This window comes from Mus musculus, chromosome 16 (assembly GCF_000001635.26).
Source record: "Mus musculus strain C57BL/6J chromosome 16, GRCm38.p6 C57BL/6J".
In the NCBI taxonomy this organism is placed as follows: Eukaryota; Metazoa; Chordata; class Mammalia; order Rodentia; family Muridae; genus Mus; species Mus musculus.
The window spans coordinates 68,760,464-68,782,598 of record NC_000082.6 but is presented as its reverse complement, the minus strand read 5'-3'; positions in this window follow the sequence as shown (position 1 = coordinate 68,782,598).

The following is a 22,135-nucleotide window of genomic DNA, read 5'->3' as shown; positions in this document are numbered from 1 at the left end:
TCTTTGTGTGGTTTAGGTATCAGAGTAACTGTGGCTTCATATAATGAATTGAGTAGTGCTCCTTCTGTTTCTATTTTGTTGAATAATTAGAAGAGTACTGGTATTAGCTTTTCTTTAAAGGTTTAAATCCATCTGGTCCTGGACTTTTTTTGGTTAGGAGACTATTAATGACTGCTTCTATTTCTTTAGGGGTTATGGGACTGTTTAAATAGTTTATCTGATCCTGATTTAAAGTTGATACTTGGTATCTGTCTAGAAAATTGTCCATTTTATCCAGATTTTCGAGCTTTGTTAAGTATAGGCTTTTTTAATAGGATCTGATTGTCTTTTGGATTTCCTCTGTTTCTGTTATTATGTGTGCCTTTTCATTTCTGATTTTGTTGATTTATATAATGTCTCTCTGCCATCTGGTTAGTCTGGCTAAGGGTTTATCTATTTTGTAAAATTTCTCAAAGAACAAGCTCCTGGTTTGGTTAATTCTTTGTATAGTTCTGAGTCACTTTTAACATGCTCACAAAGATTAGATATTGTCTATATACTCAGTTTAGTCATTTTGCAACCCCAGACATTCTTAACCTCACAATTTTTCTTAATATATAGGTAGATAAAACATCTTGAAGAAAAAAAAGTTTTTGAATATGTTTCTTTTTCTATGATTATCTTGTTTTCTACTTTGGAGAGCAAACAAAAGCCAAATAAGAGGTAATTCTATATTGGTTTCATTGTGTGTTGACATAGATTTTATGCCAAATGCAAATGGTCATGTCTCACTGTATGTACAAGAGTTATAATGAGTTATAAAGAGAGCACAATGGAAGCATTTTCATGTTTTTATCACATACTCCATAAATAGTACACAATAACTTATAAAGGATAGACTATCTTACTAATATAAAAAGCATAATAATATTGAGGTTTGTGTATACAGTTCTGGAAATTCACTTTGATAGTTTCCTTCCAAATAGTAGTTGTATAAGCAGGAGATTCTTCTATTAGAATATGCTTCCATGGCAGAGGCTAATTAACACCATTTAACAAGAAACTTGAGAATAACAATACAGAGCACGTGAAAAAAAAACAAAACAAAACAAAAAACAAAACAAAACAAAAGTACAGAGCAGAATTCTACTCAAGGTGACCATGTTGATTCATTGACTAATTGAACATCAATTACATTGGAATTAATTAAATATGTGCTACTAAGTAACAAAAATAAACATTGAAATTGAGTGGGAAATTTCCTGAAATATTTGGTCCAAGAGTTCCATTTTATGTCATATAAACCCTGGGTCATGATGTTGTTCTCTTATAGAAACTGACAAACAAAAATAAAACCAAATACAGGTGGTGCTTGTTAGAGTGTTTGAGATAATGAGAAACCTCTATAAATAGGCTTATCATATGAAAATGGTTGAGTGTGTTAAGGAGCCTATTAAGGAGAAAACTGTCAATAATCAAACCACAATATCACCTGACAGATGACTACTTTTCCCCCATGTGTTGTTTTTTCTACTATTGCTGAAATAGACTAAGTATATTATTAATACAATTTTCTTTTTCAGTGCTGAAAAATAATGGTGTTGGTAGAATAGAGTTTTGTTTTTTTTGTTTTTTCTGAGACCACTCAAATAGATCTGAAGTGAATGCCACCTCCCTTTGTATTTATTCATTGGGATTATTTGTATCCTAAACCCGCAATGTGTGTGTGTGTGTGTGTGTGTGTGTGTGTGTGTGTGTACACAGGAAAAGCATATTAATAGCAGGAATCATTCCTTAAATGTATTCCCTTCAGTCTTGCCTAGAAGGGCAAATCCATCATCCCTTTCCAATCCATGGTGGAAACACCTCAGGAATATCACCTGCTAGTTTGTACCTTCTCTGAGACGGCTCCTGGCAAGATTCATTTCCAAGTTTATTATTATTACCTGTATATTTTGTTATTGCATATAAAGTATGCATAACTTGCATGTTGTTTTATAGTGCCTATTACCTAATCTGCTCACAGGAATCTTTTCAATATTCAGGAACTTTTGATAATTTGAACCCTGGAGAAGAAGAGGAGGAAAGGCTGTAGGAGTTAGAACGGATGGAAGCCTAAAGAACACGACCTACCACAACAACTAAGCAGTTAACTCACAGAGACTAAAATGGCAAGCAGTGGCATACATAGGGTCTGCAACAGGCTGCTCCTTAAACAGGTCTACTGATGGCATATAATTTTCCTCCTCAGATATTTATATTCTTAGAATCTTTTATATCTAAAGTCATCATCATAAAATAGGTACATACTTAAAATTTTGAGAGACATTTTAGATTCTGATAATAATGTGGATCATAAGTAGTAAGAAATTCTTGAATTTGTGGTTATATAATTTTTTGTATTACCATGTAAATATGACCAAGTATTCAGTGAGCATATGAGTTTGTCAATTTTAAATCATTATGCTGATCTGGAGTCAGTGAAGATGCAGAGGTAGAGAATTATGTAGATCATGTATGAGATGGCTTAAACCATCTGGAACAATGCAAAGAGTGAGACATAGAGAGTGATACAAGGTGAGCTAGCTGTTGAATTTAATGTCAGTAAATAACAATAATATGAAAAGATGTAATACAAAATACGCATGAAAGGAGTTACAGAGAAAAAGGTTGGAGCTAAGACGAAAGGATGGACTATCCAAAAACTACCACACCTAGGGATCCATCCCATAATCAGCTACCAAACCCAGACACTATTGCATATGACAGCAAGAATTTGCAGAAAGGAAACTGATATAGGTGTCTCATGTGAGGCTAGGCCAGTGCCTGACAAACACAGAAGTGGATGCTCACAGTCAGCTATTGGATGGAACACAGGACCCCCAATGGAGGAGATAGAGAAAGGACCCAAGGAGTTGAAAGGGGTCTGCAACCCTATAGGTGGAACAACAATATGAACTAACCAGTACCCCAGAGCTCGTATCTCTAGCTGCATAAGTAGCAGAAGATGGCCTAGTCAGCCATCACTGGGAAGAGAGGCCCCTTTGTCTTGCAAACTTTATATGCCCCAGTACAGAGGAATGCCAGGGCAAAGAATTGGGAGTGGGTGGGTAGGGGATCAGGGAAGAGGGAGGGTATAGGAAATTTTTGGGATAGCATTTGAAATTTAAATAAAGAAAATATCTTATTAAAAGAAAAGATGTAATAAAGTGAACTCTGACGATTTTCACTTCAGACACTGTAGACTGATAGGGGGAAACATGAGCAAACTGTCAAGTAGTGGTGAGTTCAAGTGTTACTTTTATTCATTTATTTCATATGGTAAGTGGAGTATGAAATATAGAACACTTTTCTCTTTCAAACAGCCGAGAGAGAGAGAGAGAGAGAGAGAGAGAGAGAGAGAGAGAGAGAGAGAGAGAGATTTAGAATTATTTATAAATGACAATGGATTAAAAGAAAGAAAGAATACAAAGGTAAAATGAGGGTATGCTTCAAAGTGGATGAATGGTTTGTGCAACCTCAGTGTCATGGATACAGTTGTGACAAACAGGAATTCTGGAAGGTCATTGTGTGATAGTTTTCAGCAGTGACAGTGGCATTCTTAAAAACAAACAAACAAACAAACAAATAAATAAATAAGTGATCCTCAGGCTTGAGTGGTGGATGTTCCATGAGGCCAAGCGCCTCTTGTGTGTGCATCATGACTTGAGTTAAGATTTCAAGCACCTAACTAATCCTTGGCAGTGCTCATGTCAATCAAGGACATATTCACACATCTGCATCCCAGGGGTAAAGAATGGAGGCATCAGGATCCAGTTGGCTTGTTGGTCAGAACTCTAGCTCAATCTGTGATCTTCAGATTCAGCAAAGAAACTTTATGTGTAACATAAGATCAACAGCTAGGAGACATACATAAACAAACTGTGGCCTCCACATATTCATACTCAAACACACATATACACTATATACTACACAAACATGCATACACACACACACACATACACACACACACACACACACACACACACACACACAAAGAGTCATCATTATATCACATAAGGACAATGTGAGAAATTACTGAGGAGTAGCCATGCATGTATTCAGTCAACATCTCTTCTACTAATTCATTGAACTCAGAGTTCCCACCCTTCAATATTACAATAAGTGATTTTTGTATGCTGTTTCAACTTAATATATTTTTATTTAAAATATTTTTACAGTATATACATTTTAAGACAAAATGAGATCTTTTAAAGCAAAAAATTCCAACTATGGTTTCTCCTCTACCAGCTTCTTCAAGATACATTCCTGTTCCTCACACACTTAGACCGGTAGGCTTTCTTCCTCCTACTAGAATACAAACAGGCACCTAAAAATATAATAATAAAGTAAGGTAAAATAAAACAAACAAGTCAGAAATGAGTAGACTCAACAAATAAATACTTTTTAAAAGAGCTAAGAAAAAGCACTAGAAACAGAGATGCAAAAGTTTGCACACACAGAAATCCCATATAAACACTAAACCATAACACACAACATACACAAAAACGTAAAGAATAAATAAATATAAATACAAACAGATGTCCTGCAAGTAATCTCCAAAAATACCATTGAATTTGTTTTTTTGTTCTCTATCTCTTGCTGGGTATGGGGCCTGGCCATAGGAGAGCTTTACTTAAGAGTTTTGTCCAGTAAAACTCCCTAGGAGAATTTTATTTTTCATTGCAAACAGTAATTTGAGATACACTCTGTGAATGTTTCGTCCTCTTCACACATATCGGCCATTTTTCCCCTGCAGGCCTCCTGTTCCGGAGTAGTTGGCCAACAAAAAATAGAAGCCATCCAATTCTGGATTTTGTTGTCCTTTTTTTTTTTTTTTTTTTTTTTTTTTTTCTTTTGTTGTTGGTGTTTAAGAGACAAAAAGAAAACTAAATTTGGTGAGTTTTGGTTGTAAAATCAGGGAAGACTTACAGGGATAACAATGTACCACATGAATAATCTAAAAAGAAAAACAGAAATGTAAATGGATAGCATGCTATAAAGAAAATTCAAGCACTGTTTACGCATTGAGAAGATGAAAAAAAGTTGATTTTTATATGAAAAGTAGGAATTTTTTTTTAAACATACAGGATTCTCTCTCTCTCTCTCTCTCTCCCTCTCTCTCTCTCTCTCTCTCACACACACACACACACACACACACACACGACTGTTAAACATATAAAGCTTTTGAGAAGTATAAAATAAAATAAACATCTGATTTATGAATTTCTTGATGATCACAGAAGTCTAGAAATCAAATACATATATTATTTTGAAACCTAAGCCATTAAATTCCACTCATGAATCTCCTTTTTGATCACTGGTAAAATAAAAACTCTGTTTCTTAAGAGAAGTCCACCATATACCAAGTTACTAGTAATTAAAATGAATATGCAGCATTATATGTTGTTTTAATTTCCTGTCAAGACATGTTGCCCTTTTAATATCTGATTATTTACCTACATAGCAGAGCTTGTTGGTAACTTCATCCATCAATGTTCTATGAACTTTTGAAAGATGAAATGTGACAAAACTATGTAAACATTCTGTACACAGTGTGTAAACATTAGCAGAATCAATCTGAATAATGGATCTTCATGTGTGGCTAGTGCTATTAATTTTTATTACAATTTTGGGGTGTGTGTATCAGAAAGCACATAAATGCTGCAGCACACATTTGGTGATCACAAAGTAATCTACAGAAATGACTACCTTCTTGTTTTACATGGTTGTTGGTGATTTAACCCAGAAATTAAAGATACCTTGCAAGCTGATTCATCTGCTCAGTATGTGCCTTTTGCTTATAGGTCATAACAAGTTACAAAAGCTTCAGGTGGTATAGAGTGACTTAATGAAAATATATTAATATGTGCATACACATTTTTCTGGAAACATGTATACTTGTGATTACATGAAGAAACAGAAATTATTAAATTAGGTCAAACATAATTTTCCAGATAATATACTTTTTCTAAGTATAGTTCCATTCCTTTTTGTTATAAGCTTAGGAAGAAGAAAAGAAAACCAGCGCCATTCAGCAACAATTTCAAGTTTCAGGAATTCAGCCATTGACAAATTACTATTCTTACATAAAATGTGATACTTTTATATTTATTACTAATCATTTTAATTATACTTTCTGATTACATACACAAATGATAAACAGGGTTCATTTTTAAAATTGGAATATACAGGTGAATAGATGACTTTTCTTGTAAATATAACTGGAGTGTATAGGAAAAACTGTGTTTCTCATGTTTATATGAAGATAAGTTTTCCATTACAAAAGAATGTTCCATTAACGTTATAAATTATAATGGATTAAGTCCAAGAGGACATCATATTTCCCTGATTGACTTTCCTCAAAGTTTATTTCAATCATTATGCTTAAATTTAAATTATATTGTTTTATAACTGTATATAAATGTTCAGCCTATAAGTTGAATATAAGTATGTAACAAATTTAAATAGCTTGAAACCCTTCTTCCAACATACAATGTAGAATCATTTTTAATAAAGAGGCATTATAGTGATTTTACCTGATGTGTTTAAAATGAGTGCTTTAATGTTTAACATGCTAAAACTATTTTAAATAAAAAACAAAGACATTCATATATACTATCATGTCATCTGCAAAAAGTGATATTTTGACTTCTTCCTTTCCAATTTGTATCCCCTTGATCTCCTGTTGTTGTCTAATTGCTCTGGCTAGGACTTCAATACAATGTTGAATAGGTAGGGAGAGAGTGGACAGTCTTGTCTAGTCCCTCCACTATGTTCATAGCAGCCTTATTTATAATAGCCAGAAGCTGGAAAGAACCCAGACGCCCCTCAACAGAGGAATGGTTACAGAAAGTGTGGTACATTTACACAATGGAGTAATACTCAGCTATTAAAAAGAATGAATTTATGAAATTCCTAAGCAAATGGATGGACCTGGAGGGCATCATCCTGAGGGAGGTAAACCAATCACAAAGGAACTCACACAATATGTACTCACTGATAAGTGGATATTAGCCAAAAACTTAGGATACCCAAGATATAAAATACAATTTGCCAAATGCAGGAAACTCTAGAAGAATGAAGACCAAAGTGTGGACACTGTGCCCCTTCTTAGAATTGGTAACAAAACACCCATGGAAGGAGTTACAGAGACAAAGTTTGGAGCTGTGATGAAAGGATGGACCATCTATAGACTTCCATATCCAGGGATCCATCCCATAATCAGCTTCCAAACACTGACACCATTGCATACACTAGCAAGATTTTGCTGAAAGGACCCTGCTATAGCTGTCTCTTGTGAGACTACACCCGGGCCTAGCAAACACAGAAGTGAATGCTCACAGTCAGCTATTGGATGAACCACAGGGCCCCCAAAGGAAGAGCTAGAGAAAGTACCCAAGGAGCTAAAGGGATCTGCAACCCTATAGGTGGAACAACATTATAAACTAACCAGCACCCCGGAGCTCTTGACTCTAGCTGTATATGTATCAAAAGATGGCCTAGTCGGCCATCACTGGAAAGAGAGGCCCATTGGACAAGCAAACTTTATATGCCCCAGTACAGGGGAACGCCAGGACCAAAAAGTGGGAGTGGGTGGGTAGGGGAGTGGGTGGGGGTATAGGGTTTTTTTTTTTTGGGATAGCATTGGAAATGTAATTGAGGAAAATACCATATATATATATATATATATATATATATATATATATATATATATATATATAAAACAAAGACATAATAATTGTTACTTTAATAACTTTCTTAGACTGAATGAATATCAAGCTTTTAGTCCTATTCTCTAATAGAAGTGTTACCTCATCATTCTCAAAACATGAAAACATTATTCTAAAATAAATCTTAAGTTTTATCCCATACACTTGTTCTCACTCTGGTGGTTATTTCAAAGATACTTTTATTGGAAATAGATTCTTCTCTCATACAATACAACCCAAACATAGCTTCCTTCCCTCCACTCCTCCCAGCTTCAGTCAGCTTTCTCCCCCCACCCTCCTCCTATTCCTTTGCTGCACTCCCTCTCCTTCTCCCTTCAGGAAAGAGCAGGTCTCCAAGAGAAGACCACCAAACATTATAAAACAAAACTCAGGAAGACAAGGCAAAAGCCCTCATTGCAAATGGACAAGAAAATCCATAGATAGAAGAGATTCCCAAGAGACAGGACTGCTGCTACAGTTAGGAGTTAATCATTAGGAGAAACAAACTAACAGACATAACATATATGCAGAGGACCCAGTGAAGATTCCATGTGAGCCCGGTTTTAATTCTGAGGGCTGTGTTCTCCTGTTGCTTTCAGTCCCCTCTGACTCCTAAAATCTTCTGTCCTTTCTCACGTAATTCTCCAAGCTCAGAGTGGAAGGACTCTGGAAAGACCTCCAATTTAGACTCTGTCTAAGCATAGTATCTGGTTATGGGTGTTTGTATCTGCCTCCATCTGCCCTGAGAGGAAGTGTCTCCAACAAAAACAGGACAGGGCATTGATCTATGTGAATATTGTTTGAGTGGGTGGGTAGGGGAGCAGGGCAGGGGGGGGGGGGAGAGTACAGGGAACTTTCGGGGTAGCATTTGAAATGTAAATAAAGAAAATATCTAATAAAAAAAGAATTAAAAAAAGAGATCATACTGAGTTTATTTTGTTATTTCAGTTTTTTAATTTTTATTTCGGGGTTTGTTTGTTTTTTCCTGTCTTGTTTGACTCTACCTTAGGTGTCTGGGCCTTGATTCTCTGATTTCTGGGAATTCAGGCAGTGTAGGGTGTGAACGAAGTCTCACAGTAGACTTCAAGCTAAATCAGACAATTCATTGGCCACTCTCACAAGTTCTCTGCCACCATTGTCCCAGCCTATCTTAAAAGGAGGGCAGTTTGTAGTTCAAAGATTTGTGGCTGAGTTGTTGCCCAAATTTTTCTTTCCATAGCCTGCAGAGAACCTCCTTATACAAAGAGACTAGAATGAAGGGGTGAAAGTTCCACACAAGTACTAGTTCCCTCAACTTTTATATGTTCAATGAGTTGTATGGATGTTGTCCTAACTTGTGCAACCTGTGGTCACTCTGTTGAGGGCAATCTTTTCTCCTACCATCAGCCCAGGTGTTTGGGGGATCCACAGGACCTCCTCAGCTAACAATTAAAACTAATGAAACCCAGTCTCACCACTGGAAACCTTATCTAGCAACATAAGCAGCTCAGATTCCATATCTTCCATTACTAGAAATCCTTGCTGGGATTATTTTTCTACATTCCAAGAAGTTTCACCCCCACATCTAAACGTTCCTCAATTCAAGTCATCTCTTCTGTCACCCTTCCTTCATCCCTTGGTCTCCCATCATTCCTCCCCTCTCCTGAGTTCAGTTGCAAAATCTATTTTATTTCACATTCTTAGAGTGATCCTTCTGTCTTCCATTGAGTGTACCTCTTTGCCTAACCTTCTTGAGACTGTGAATTTTAATCATTTACTTAACAGCTAATATCTACAGATAAATAAATACACTATGTTTGTTTCTGGGTCTGGGTTACCTCACTCAGGATACTTTTTTTTTCTAGTTGTATATATTTCTTTGCAGATTTCACAATGCCATTTTTTAAAACAGCTAAGTAACACTCCATTGAATAAATATACCAAATTTCCTTAGGTTACAGGACTCAACCCAAGGTTACGTTCTCTCTCTGGCTACTATAAATAAACTCTCAATGAACATAGTTGAGCAACTGTCTTTGTTATAAGATGGAGTGTCCTTTGGATATATGCACAAGAATGATATATTTGAATCTTGAGGAAGATGGATTACCAATTTACTAAGGAACTAATATATTGGTCTCCAGAGTGGCAGTGCAAGTTTACACTCCTATTAGCAATGGAGGAGTGTTCCTCTTCCTTTTCATCTTTTGCCAGCATGATATCCCAATTGTGTTACTGATCTTAGACATTCTGAGGGGTGTAAGAAGAACTCTCAGAGCAGTTTTGATTTTCATTCTACTGTTGACTAATGATATTGAATATTTCTTTAAGAGTTTTTTGGTCACTTGAGTTTCCTGAATTTAAAATCCTCTGTTTAGATCTGTATACCATGTTTTAAATGGATTATTTGTTCTTTTAAATATCTAGTTCTTGAGTTCTTTATATATTTTGGATATTAGCCCTCTGTCAGACGGGGAGTAGATAAATACCTTTTCCCACTGTGAAGGTGGCTTCTTCTCCTAATTGACAATGTTCATTACTTTACAGAAACTTCAGTTTCCAGAGGCCCATTTGTTCATGGTTCATATTAGTGCCCATACTATCAGAGTTCTGTGCAGAAATTTGTCTCTTGCACTAATGAATTCAAGGTATTCTCACTTCCTATTCTATCACGTTCTATATATCTGGTTTTCTCGTCTTTGATCCACTTGTATTTGAGTTTTATACAGGGTGATACATATGCATCTATTTGCATTCTTTTACATGCAGAACTCCAATGTGACCAACACAATTTGTTCAGGATGCTGTCTTTTATCTAGTGTATATTTCTGGGTTCTTATCAAAAATCAGGTGCCCAAAAGTGTATGGATGTATCATTTACTTAACAGCTAATATCTACTTATAAATTGGTTTTTAATTCAATTCCACTAATAAACATGTCTGCTTTTGTGCCAATGTGCTGTAATTCTGAAGTGACATGTAAAATAGGAGATGGTAATACCTTCAGCACTTCTTTTATTGTTCAGGATTGTTTTAGCTATGTCACATTTTTGTTTTTCCATATTAAATAGAGAAAAATATCCTTCCAACATCTGTAAAGAAATGTGTAGATTTTGATTGGTATTTCCTTGAATCTGCAGATTGTTATTGGATGGATGGCTATTTTTACTAGGTTAATTCTCACAACTCATTAGCATGTATCATACAAGTTTTCACTTGGTTGATTAGAGACACCCCAAGATACAAAACAGTACCTAAAAGTGTTAACTAGAGTTTTTAAGATAGCTTAAAGGAATCAAAGTGATACAAATCAGAAAGGAAGAATTCATAGTACAATTATTTGCATCTGATATAATAGTATATATAACTAACCCAAAGACTTTCACTAGGGAACTTCTAAAGCTCATAAACACTTTGAGCATTGTGGCTGGATACAGCATTAAATTAAAAATCAGTAGCACCTCTATAAAGAAATGACAAATGTACTGAGAAAGGAATCAAGGAAACAACACCTCCCAGAATAGCCTCATATAATATAAAAAAATAATCAGGAGAGTAATATTTGCTAAGCTTCAGATGTACAGTTCATATATATATATATATATATATATATATATATATATATATATATACTCATTGTCTAGGAATACAAACCAGAAGTGTACCATAATAAACTGCTAATGAGACAGAAAAAAAGAATTCACCGCATTTTAACAGATTCACTTTTTTCCTTTCCCTCAAAGACGAACCATTACACTTTATGAAATCTTTCCATGTAATGATCTGCCATTTGAACCTATTGCCAATTACCAGCTCCACAGAAACTAATAACTATGGGGTTACTACACAGATTAATGACATTGGCCAGCTCTCCCTTTTCTTCCACTGTGCCAGATTCCACAAACAGAAATCGGCTCGCATTGAGTCCCTTATAAATTGCCTATTAAGGTGTTACCATTACACTCTCGGTGCTTCTTGACATTCCATGGGTTTTAGATGCTTCCTGCCATGCTATTTTATTAGCACACTTGTTCTGCATGATAGATTTGCTGTGCGACTCTGGACTACCTTCCTAATTGGTGGCTGCTCCCTGAGTATGTGCCGTCTCACAGTCTCCACATCCACTACTCCTTCCTCGTCCCTCCGTGTTCACTTCCTGACCAGTCAGTGTTCATAATGAAGGATTTCAATTTTAAAATTGCAATCTTATTGCTTGAAACCACAGAGAATCTCATCACTAAACTACAGGGACTGTTCCACCAGAAAATATTATTGTAGCTCAGATTTGTGTTAAAGTAACCAATTCTAAAGTGTTTTATATTTTAAAATAATCAGGAAGAGGCATTGCTATAAATGAAAACAAAGGACATTTTAATATATTTTCTTCTCTAAAGGATATGTTTCATATACATCATATTTAACCACATAATAAAATTTTATTTTTACCATCTTAAAATTATAAATCATTTTCATAAAGCTATGTAGACTTTGAAAATATAAAGATATATTAAAACTTGTTACTTGATAAATTATAGTATCTTACTGTTGTGTGACCTTTCAGGTGAAGCACATAGTTCTCCCCAGAGAGGACACAAGAGTAGACCAAATTATGACTATCACCTCAATCCAGTTTGCAAAGCCAGTTTGTAAAGCCAGGGAAATTCCTATATTTCACTCTTATAGAAATATTGGTGAAATGTTACTTATCAAACCATGGATATTGAAAACAGCTGCAATACTTAAAAGCCTGAATCTCTGGAGCTTCATGCTTGGCCTGTAGGGTATTCAACATGTAGGAGTGTGTCTTCATCCCATAAACTGATTTTTTTTAATTTTCTTTTTATAATTTGCATCACCGTGCATACAGGAATTATGAATCTTTAAAGATTTGGTCCTAAGACTTTGAGATTCTTCGAAATCTATAAATTAAAAAAATAAACATTCTAAAGAATAGCTTTCAGACTTAGTTTAAGAGTTCTTATCTGAAGTGGGAATTTCTGGTTTCTTTGGAGACTCAATTGTGCCATGTGATGTTTTTCTGGAAGTTGTCTTATGAGAGAATGTTTTGCTGAGGCAGACACTTTAGAGGATGTAGTGCTGAGGCAGATACTTGAGAGAACCTGTGATGTTTGAAGAGAATGTAAGCATAACCCAACAGACAGGGAACGATGCTCTTCCACTGGTTCAACTTGAATTGCTTTGCTGGTCTTTGCGAATCTTCACTTGCCAACACTTCATAGAGAGAAATGTGCCAAAGAAATTCATAAGATAGTCTCGCTGTCTCTTGCTGCTTCTCCAGACTCATGCCACTTTGGTGGAACCTCACAGTTTCTTCTGGACTGAGCAGGTGCTACTGATTGGTGTTTGGTGCTTTAGACTGTACTGCTAATATTCTGATAACAATGATTGAAATCACCCCAATAAACTACTTCTAAACAGGTTCACATCCCCCATTTCCTTTTAACCTTTCATTTCCCCTACCTTGGGTAAGTAGGCTAGAAATAATTTTGAAGCATTTAAGAACCATCATTAAGGAAGGTTTTGAAAAACCTAAGGTTTTGAAAGTCACTCATGTATATGTGAGTGTGTGTGTATAATCTGGAATGAACTGCAATCCAGAATTGGAGTGCTTACCTGTGATCCAGATCTTGAGGCTGGAAGACACAAGTTTCTGATCTGGATCTTGGCTTGTAGATCTTGAGGCATAGTGAACATGAAAAGCTTAGGTCCAGGCAAGGTTGTACATTCCTTTAATCCCAGGAGACTGAGGCAAATAGACCTGGGAGTTCGAAGTCTGCTTGGAATCAAAGCAAGTCCAAGATCCTGGCATGGTGGCACACACCTTTAATCTGGGCCACACCTTCTGCTGGAGACCAACTTAAGGATGTTGGAAGAAGGGTGATTCATTCTTTTTCACCTGAGTGCATTTACTTTCCAGCTCATCTGTTTGAATCTACTTCTACAAAAGATCAGCTTAAACAACTAGCCTCGTGGGACTGAGCAACTACTAAGTTCTTGGACTTCCCATCCACAGCTGCCCATTGTTGGGTTAGTTAGATGACAGACTGTAAGTCATCACCATAAATTCCCTTACTATATAGAGACACTCCATAGGTTCTGTGACTCTAGAGAACCCTGACTAATTCAATATATAAATAACCTTTAAAGAATCCACATATACTAATCAAGACATATAAATCATGTAGATTGACTTTCATATGCATGAAATATTTAGAGATACTTCATTGTCATTTTCCCACTTTCCTGCGATTTCTGCTCCTATGCTTTTCCAAAAGAATGTGAGAAACACTTTTGCTGTTGCTGGTGCTGTTTTCATAATGTGTGTATTTAGTCTTTACATGCAACAGGTTTTCCAAGTTTCTCTCTTTAGTCAAGAATCATACTATGTTCTTTTCTTCAGATGTAGTCTGAGTAAGCCTTCTTCTAAACCTGTATGACTTAAAATCATACCGTCCCTTGTTTGATAGAATGAAACAGATGTGGAAATCTCATGAGTACAGGGATGAAGAAGCCAATATCTCTCTTCACTCACTTTCTCAGTATTGATCTCCTCAAAATATTTCAAAATGATGCAACTAAACATTATTTTACCCAGTAGAAATTAACCTTTGTCTGTATTAATTACCATTGTCTAAATATGAAACATCACGCACGCACGCTCTTTCATGTGAAGGCTTGGTTTCCAGCTCACAGCTGCTTGTGATGATTATGGAATCATTAGATCAGGAACCATGATGAAGGAAGTGGTTTTAGAGACAGATAGTGACATTCACCATCTGACCCTACTTCCAGGTCAGTTATTGTTTCTGTATTTTAATGAGAAATAATTAATGGCCTCCCTTTTTAAGGTTTTTCCCTGATATGGTGGACTGCATTGCTTCAAATTAGAAGGTAAATTAATCTTTTCTACCCTCAAATTGTCTCTTGTATAATATTCTGTTATAGCAATGTATTAGTATCACTAATGAGAGACTTACATGTCTGCTATATTACCTCCTAGTACCTAGAGATCTTCTGCTTCCTTGGACTAAATCACAAAACAGCAAAAATGTTTGTGTGTGTGTGTGTGTGTGTGTGTGTGTGTGTGTGTGAAATTAATAATCAATGCAAAAGACATTATTCTCTTGAGAATGAGCAGGCATGGGGAAGTATGATCGATGGTAATGTGGAGTAATTCTATTTCATTCATAAACTGAATAAGTATCTGAGCTGGGTATGGTGCTCACAGCTGTAATACAATCACTACTGAGACTTAGAGGAAAGTATCACTATGAATTTACAAACAAACTGGGATACATAGTGAGTTATAAACCAGGCTGAAATACAAAGTGAATCCATGTCTCAAATGAACCAATAGACATGCAAACAGACAGACAGACAGACAGACAATTATCACAGCAAAAATAATCCAACTTGAGAGAAGTCCATAATTCTTTGGGTTGGTAATAAATAAATGCCAGTGAGGCATCTAACATGAATTTATAATGTTCATTATTTTGAAGGTCTAGGGCTTAGTTGTATATTTTAGTTAATTTATGAATGACAATTTTGCATTTGGTAAAATTTTAACTTCCAAAATGTTGACTTTAATGCCAATGAAGCTTAACATATGCATCTGTAAATGTAACTTTTATTTGCCTTATGTAACGGTCCTTTTGGAGGCTTAGTGCTGAAAAAGCTCAGCTACTTCTTTCTGAACTCTGGCTGGAAGATTCAACTCACCTGTTCTGGCTCAAATTCCTCTCCATTCTGACTGATTCACACTGGTTTCTCTCAGCTTCTTACAGAACTATTCGGCTTGGCCTCAAACTAACTCTAGAAATCTGTTTTAATCTTCTGGCTCCTAGTCTCTGGCTTCATCTTTTCCCTGCTCTGCACTGCATGAACTCAAGAATAAAACTCAACTCCACTGCACTGCACTCACTGCACTGTCTGAACAAACTGAACTCAACTGACTGAGCAGAACTAACTGATTAGAACTCAGAGATCTGCATGCCTTTGTGTCCCGAGCGCTGGAATTACAGGCATTAAACCACTCCTAGACCTAAGATTTTTCTTTACCTATAACTTGCTCTATAGCAACCTAGCCTTGAATTAAGATATCTGCTTATTACTTACTTCTGGGACTATAGTATGTCTGTATTCCACTCAGATCACACAGATCTAGAAGGTCTTTGAATATGATTCCCTTCCCAGAATGGCATTCTGCTGGATTAAAATTCCTCTCTATTCCTCAAAACATTTTTTGTGCATATATATATATGGTATCGCTATATTATTTTCTCTAAATATTCTTAGACAAAATAAACAAAATATAGCTGTAGTCAGCTAATATAATCAGAACCAGGCCACACCTGCATGACCTTAGTACTACTTCCAGATGAGACTGTGTATTCTGCCAGAAGCTAATATAAACAGGGAGCCAACCAAGGTGACAGTGAGGTGTGAACAGTAGACCCCAAAGCTTTGAATAGAACATACACTCAGACTTCGGCATCTGGTTCCTACTTTTGCCAAATGTGCCTTGTTTGCATTCACAGCTGTTAAAGTGTTTGTTGAAAAGGATAGACTAGGGAGAAGAAAGCTATTGGTGAGATCCATGCCAGCTTCGATGGGAGGCAATGTCAAGCCAACATGCAGTTTACTCACAATAATAATTTGCATTAGAAATCAGTTGTCATTTATTAGAATAACAGTGGTATGTGGTGGGCATGAACTTCAGGCTATAGCAGGCAGTGTTCTGTTTCATCACTTATCACAAATTTATAATTGTGCCAATGTAATTAGCACCTAAAAGGCAAATGCATCTTCATTTGCTTCAAATAATATAATGTGACAGTTTAGATTTAATTATTAAAAACAGGCTATCATATATGCTCCTAATCATATTTATTATATTGGCTTTTCTGAACATATTATTAAATAAAGTGCCTATCAGGTGCTAGTCTATTTGAAATCATGAACTACTAAAACCTGAATGAATAGTATATGCATTAGTAATAAATGTGTGTAGTTGCTCCATAATGTAATTCTTTAGCAGAAATTATTTTGAAATATTTTATAGTAGAATGTCAAGATTCATGTCTTCACATAGTAGGCATGATGTTAAATTCCTGAATTCCATGTTTTTGTTGGTAGCATGAGCATGAAATATGGATCATATATACTTGAAAATAAACTCACTTCATTTCTTTTGAGAAAATTTTAATATGAATAAAAATCACTGTTATTCAATAGCAATGAATCACTATATAGGTACAGGGAGTCAATAAGGAAAAGGTGATGACTAACTTGTTTGACAGAGAGGGCCAAAGTTCAGGCTTATAATTGTAAAGGATGGTGAATAGTGCAAGTATGGGTTACAACTTACAATAGTAGTATTGAGTACAACTAGGTGATAAAAGTTTAAATGCAATTACCAAAACAAGGGATAAATCAGGAGGTATGAGGAGGTAGATATATTCTTAACCTGACTTAAATATTAATATGTGTGTGTGTGTGGGTGTTTGTCACATGAATTGCCAGTAATATGTAGTACGTATGTTTTGTTGAGTCAGTTAAATATTTGTTTTGAAAAAGCATATTGGACTTTGAATAATGTACATAATATGCATAATATTACTTATCTTCCAGGAAATAAATTCAATGTTATTGTTTGAGACTAGTAACTGTTGACTACATATTCTCTTCTTTGTCTGCAGTGCTGCACTATACTGTATTATATGTAACTATTCCTTAAGATTCCTTGTCTCATCTCGTATAAATGTTCTATAAAAACATCCTGCCGAGTTTAAGCAATCAAGAGAGGACCACTGTGATCTTATGATAAAGATCATGACCTTATGATCACAATTCCCTTCATCATATTACTAGTGAGGCTTTGGGATTGGGGCTTTCATAGTTAAGAATGTAACCAAAAGATTCAGCTATTTTTCCAACTTAGAAAAAGGCCCAAGAAATGCTAAATATTCTCTGAATGATGCTCTTAAAAAAAAAACCCACAACTTTGTGACCCTCTTTTTCCAAAAATTGTTTCAAAAGGACAGAAAGTAAGAGACATTCACGTTACTTGTCATAAAGAAAGAATATCCTGCTGCTTTCATGATAAAAAAGAATAGAAAAAGTTTCTTTTGTCATAACTTTTTCCTTTGTCATTAAAGATTCTCTAGTGATCATAAGGAGGTCTCACCTAGACTTGTGACAATCAAACTAATGACAATGACCCTGATAATAAGAAAGGTTATTTCTCCTACATGATTTTTCTATAAAATGTAGCTGGTATTCTATTTAGTCTTAAAGAAAGGTCAATAACATGGGTGAAGCTTATTTAAAGTAAATGTTTGTTGCTTTCTAAATTGTATTTTATTTAAAAGCTAGCCTGAGGTAAAAATTAATTTAAATATAATATTCAAATTGTTGGCTCAAATGTAAACACATTTGTACTAAATCAAATCCAAATTAAAAAATTATCAAGTTGTGATTGTTATAAAATATAAATATTGAAAGTAAGATTATACCCATTTAAAGACATAGGCACTCCCTTACTCAGCTGTGTCTTGAACTCCTTTGTGAGAGTGACATATTTCTTGCCTCATACCTGACAAACAACAAATGTCCACTGTCTCAAGTGCGAACAATGTGTGTCAGAATGGAGTCCTGTGAGATTCCTAAGTGTTCATGAGAAAATGACAAACAAACAAGACAGGAGGTTTATGGTCTTAATTTCTTCAAAAGAATGTAGTGGTTCTTGTATTATGTTTTCACATCCTTCTCAGGTGTGACAGGGACTGGAAATTTACTCCAGATTATTCTTTAAAGTTAGCTATTGTTGTTTGTTTATATGCTTCTATAGAAAATATTTTTGCCCTGAGAAGCTAGGCCATGTGATTGTACACTTTATCCATGTGGCTCTTTTTAACCCTGGAAATATAAATTATGAGATACTTAGTATAAAGTTAGCTATTGCATGTGACTTTAGTAGACCTCCTTTGTTGGTATCATTCTCCCAGGTCTTTTTGCCCCTAGAGAAGAAAAAAAAAATCCTTTAGGAAGAACACTCAAGTAATCATTGTTTCTTATGTAAAGGCAGACAAGTATTTTACTGATATATTCACCTGGATTATTATTCTACATTTAAGAAAAATATAACAAAAATGTGGCTTTCATGGCCCTTCACAAGTAGGCCAAATACCTAAGTAAGAGAATGGAGAAAGCTCAAACATTTGATATTTTATTAATATTAAGAAGGAGGCTATGACACATAACTCCATCAACATATTAGTACCACAAACAGAAGAAACAATTAAGTGAAACATTTCCAGAAATGAAAATTGTAATAAGCCAATTAAAAACGCCATAGAGTTTTCACGTAGAATGAATTATATGGATGGCAGAGTATTGGGGCTTGAGGACAACTGTATAGAATTGGATTTTTTAGTTGAAATCAATTGCATGTTTTAATAAAATATTTTATTAAAAATAAAATCCCTATGAATAGCTTAATTTCCATTGCTGTGATAAAACACCATGAACAAAGCAACTTGGAGAAGAAAGGTTATTCATAATGTATGGTCAATCATGGAGGAAATTCAGGACAGGAACTCAACGCTGGAGCCCAAAGGAAGCAAGAAAATCATGATTGTGGAGGATCATTGCTTACTGGCTTTCTTTCCCTGGTGCCTTTGTTTTGTTTTGTTTTGTTTTTTTTTTTTTTTTTTGCTTTTTGTTTTTTGTTTTTTGATTTTTTGTTTGTTTGTTTTTGTTTTTTTACAGGATCTTGCTTTGTAGTCCTTGTGATCCTGGAGCACTCTGTGTAGACCATGATGGCTTAGAATTCACAGGCCTATCAGCCTTTCTCTGCCAAAGTGCTTGGATTAAAGCTATGCACTACCATGCCCAGCTCAGTACATTTTTTTTTTTATTTTAGTATAAACCAAGTCCAGACCACAGGCCCAAGAACTGCAATGCCCACAATTGGATGAGTCCACAATCAGCAATCATCATTCAAAAAAATGCCCCAAAATCTAAGTATAAGATAATTTCAGATGGGGCAAACACTGCATCTAAAGCTGGCAGCTGAACTTGTTAATGTGTATAAGCTGGCCTTTAACTGATTTTTGCAGCATGAAAGATACAGCATTGAAGCGATCATGGAGACCAATTTAGGTTTTCATGGTAAGAAGACAGGAAAGGGCTTTGAACACACATCTGTATATACAGCACCCACACAGGCTTATGTCTCTTTGCAAGTGACAGGGACATCCTGGAATACATTCAATAAATTTCCCGTTAGTTTTATTGAGCAGAAGTCACTCTTGTAACTGAAACCTTTGCCACTGTTTGCTATGCAGGTCAGGTGGTCCCAAGTGTAAATCCAGGCATAGAATATTAAGGACAGTTTTGGAGCTGTCTGATGTGAAGCATATAAAGTCTTAACTGCCACAGATAATGTCAACTTAAATTATTATTTCCATTTCAGCACAGATTATAGGACAAGAAGACATAAACGGAAATTAAAAAATAAATTCAGCACATATTTCAGAAGGTACCTTTTCATGTGGAGAATAATAAATGCTAAGAAGAGCCTGCAGGCAAAGTTGTTGAGGCAAAAAGCAGGAATGTCATTCAAGAAACAATTAGATGCCATCCTTGGGGAACTGGAGTACAGAAAAGGATATGCCTTGATGGACCAAATGACCTTTATTCTCTCTCCAAAAATCTCTCCTGTTCGTATAATTCTAATGGAGAAATATTTCAGCAATTTGGCCTCCAGCAATGTCAATTCTTACCTGAATTATTCACCTCACAAGTTTGCTGCTGAAGAATCTCTCTCAGAGAGCTACAAAGATTGCATATTGACCAGATGTAATTCCCAGTGTTCTTGTCCACAAACACTTCTTTCAGAGGCATGCCTTAGGTTTGTTAGTTTAAAAACAAAAAATAACAGAACTTGATTATAGAATAAGCATGTTTCCAAGCCAGTGTGATTGAAACATGACTTAAATTAGAGAAGTGAAGCTTAACTAACTTCATTAATTATGGAGAGCATGGGGATTAGTTAAAACCTCATTTTAGCAAAAGTTATTTCACCACATGGCTGAATCTAGTGTAATGTAGCTTATATAAATGTGCTTTCTTATTGTTTTGGATATGCTAATGGACTATCTTGAGTTATTGATTTTATTTCAAGAGAATATTATGGACATCAAAATGAGAAAAGTAACTAGGGACCTAAAATATGTGATGACTTTAACAAACGCATTTTTATAGTAGCATAGTTTAGAAAGCAGAGAAGTGATACCAAAAAGTATAATGCACAAATTTCACTTAATTCATTTGAAGAAATTAGGGAAATCAGTCTTCTGTGGGTTTCTGGTTTTAGGAACATTTAACAGAGTATAAAGTGTTTTAAAAAGAAAAAAAAAAGATGTTATAAGAACTACTGTTTCTAAGATGATAGTAAAGGAAAGGGAATTTATTTTTAAGTGTCATCTAAATGGGCTCCTAGATATTTTTCCACGTAATGGAATTTATTGACATTGAAAGTATAGTTTCAAAAGCTAAGAGAAGACCACAAATTAGGCAGCTCTAAACCAAAATGAATGAAAGAAAGAAAGAAAGAAAGAAAGAAAGAAAGAAAGAAAGAAAGAAAGAAAGAAAGAAAGAGAGAGAGGTGGGGGAGGGAGGGAGGGAGGGAGGGAGAGGGGAAGGAAGGAAGGAAGAAAGGAGGAAGGAAGGAAGGAAGAAAGGAAGAAGGGAGGGAAGAAAGAAAGAAAGAAAGAAAGAAAGAATTGAAAATTTTTCTAATGTATTTAATTCCATGCAACAAATGATTTACAAGTAGCCAGTCATGAAATTTATAACAAATGTCTTTATAAATATACAGTTTCATTACAATGCAAATTTTATCATAATTTATTTCATTTTAATATAAAATTATACCTTACACACCCATATAAATATATGCAATATAAAACAGTAATGCTAATGAATTAAATAGTAAAGTTTGAAAAATAATTCAAGTGTGAAAATACTTTGTTATATAACAGGATCTGTGGACTGGGTTACTCAAATTTTTAAATAATTATACAATTAGAGTTGTGCTCAATATGATCTTCTAACTAGCAGAATGACAACATTCTCCATAAATGTAGATTTTAAAGTATTGTAAAAAAATTCATATAACATAATAACAAATCTGCAAACAAACAACAACAACAAAAACCCAGTAATTTAAGTAATGCTAATTTAATTAACTCTGTTAAATGTTTCTAAAACCAGAAATCTACAGAAGACTGATTTCCTAATTTCTTCAATTGAATAAAGTGAAATTTGTGCATTATAATTTTTGGTATCACTTCTCTGCTTTCTAAACTATGCTACTATAAAAATGCATTTGTTAAAGT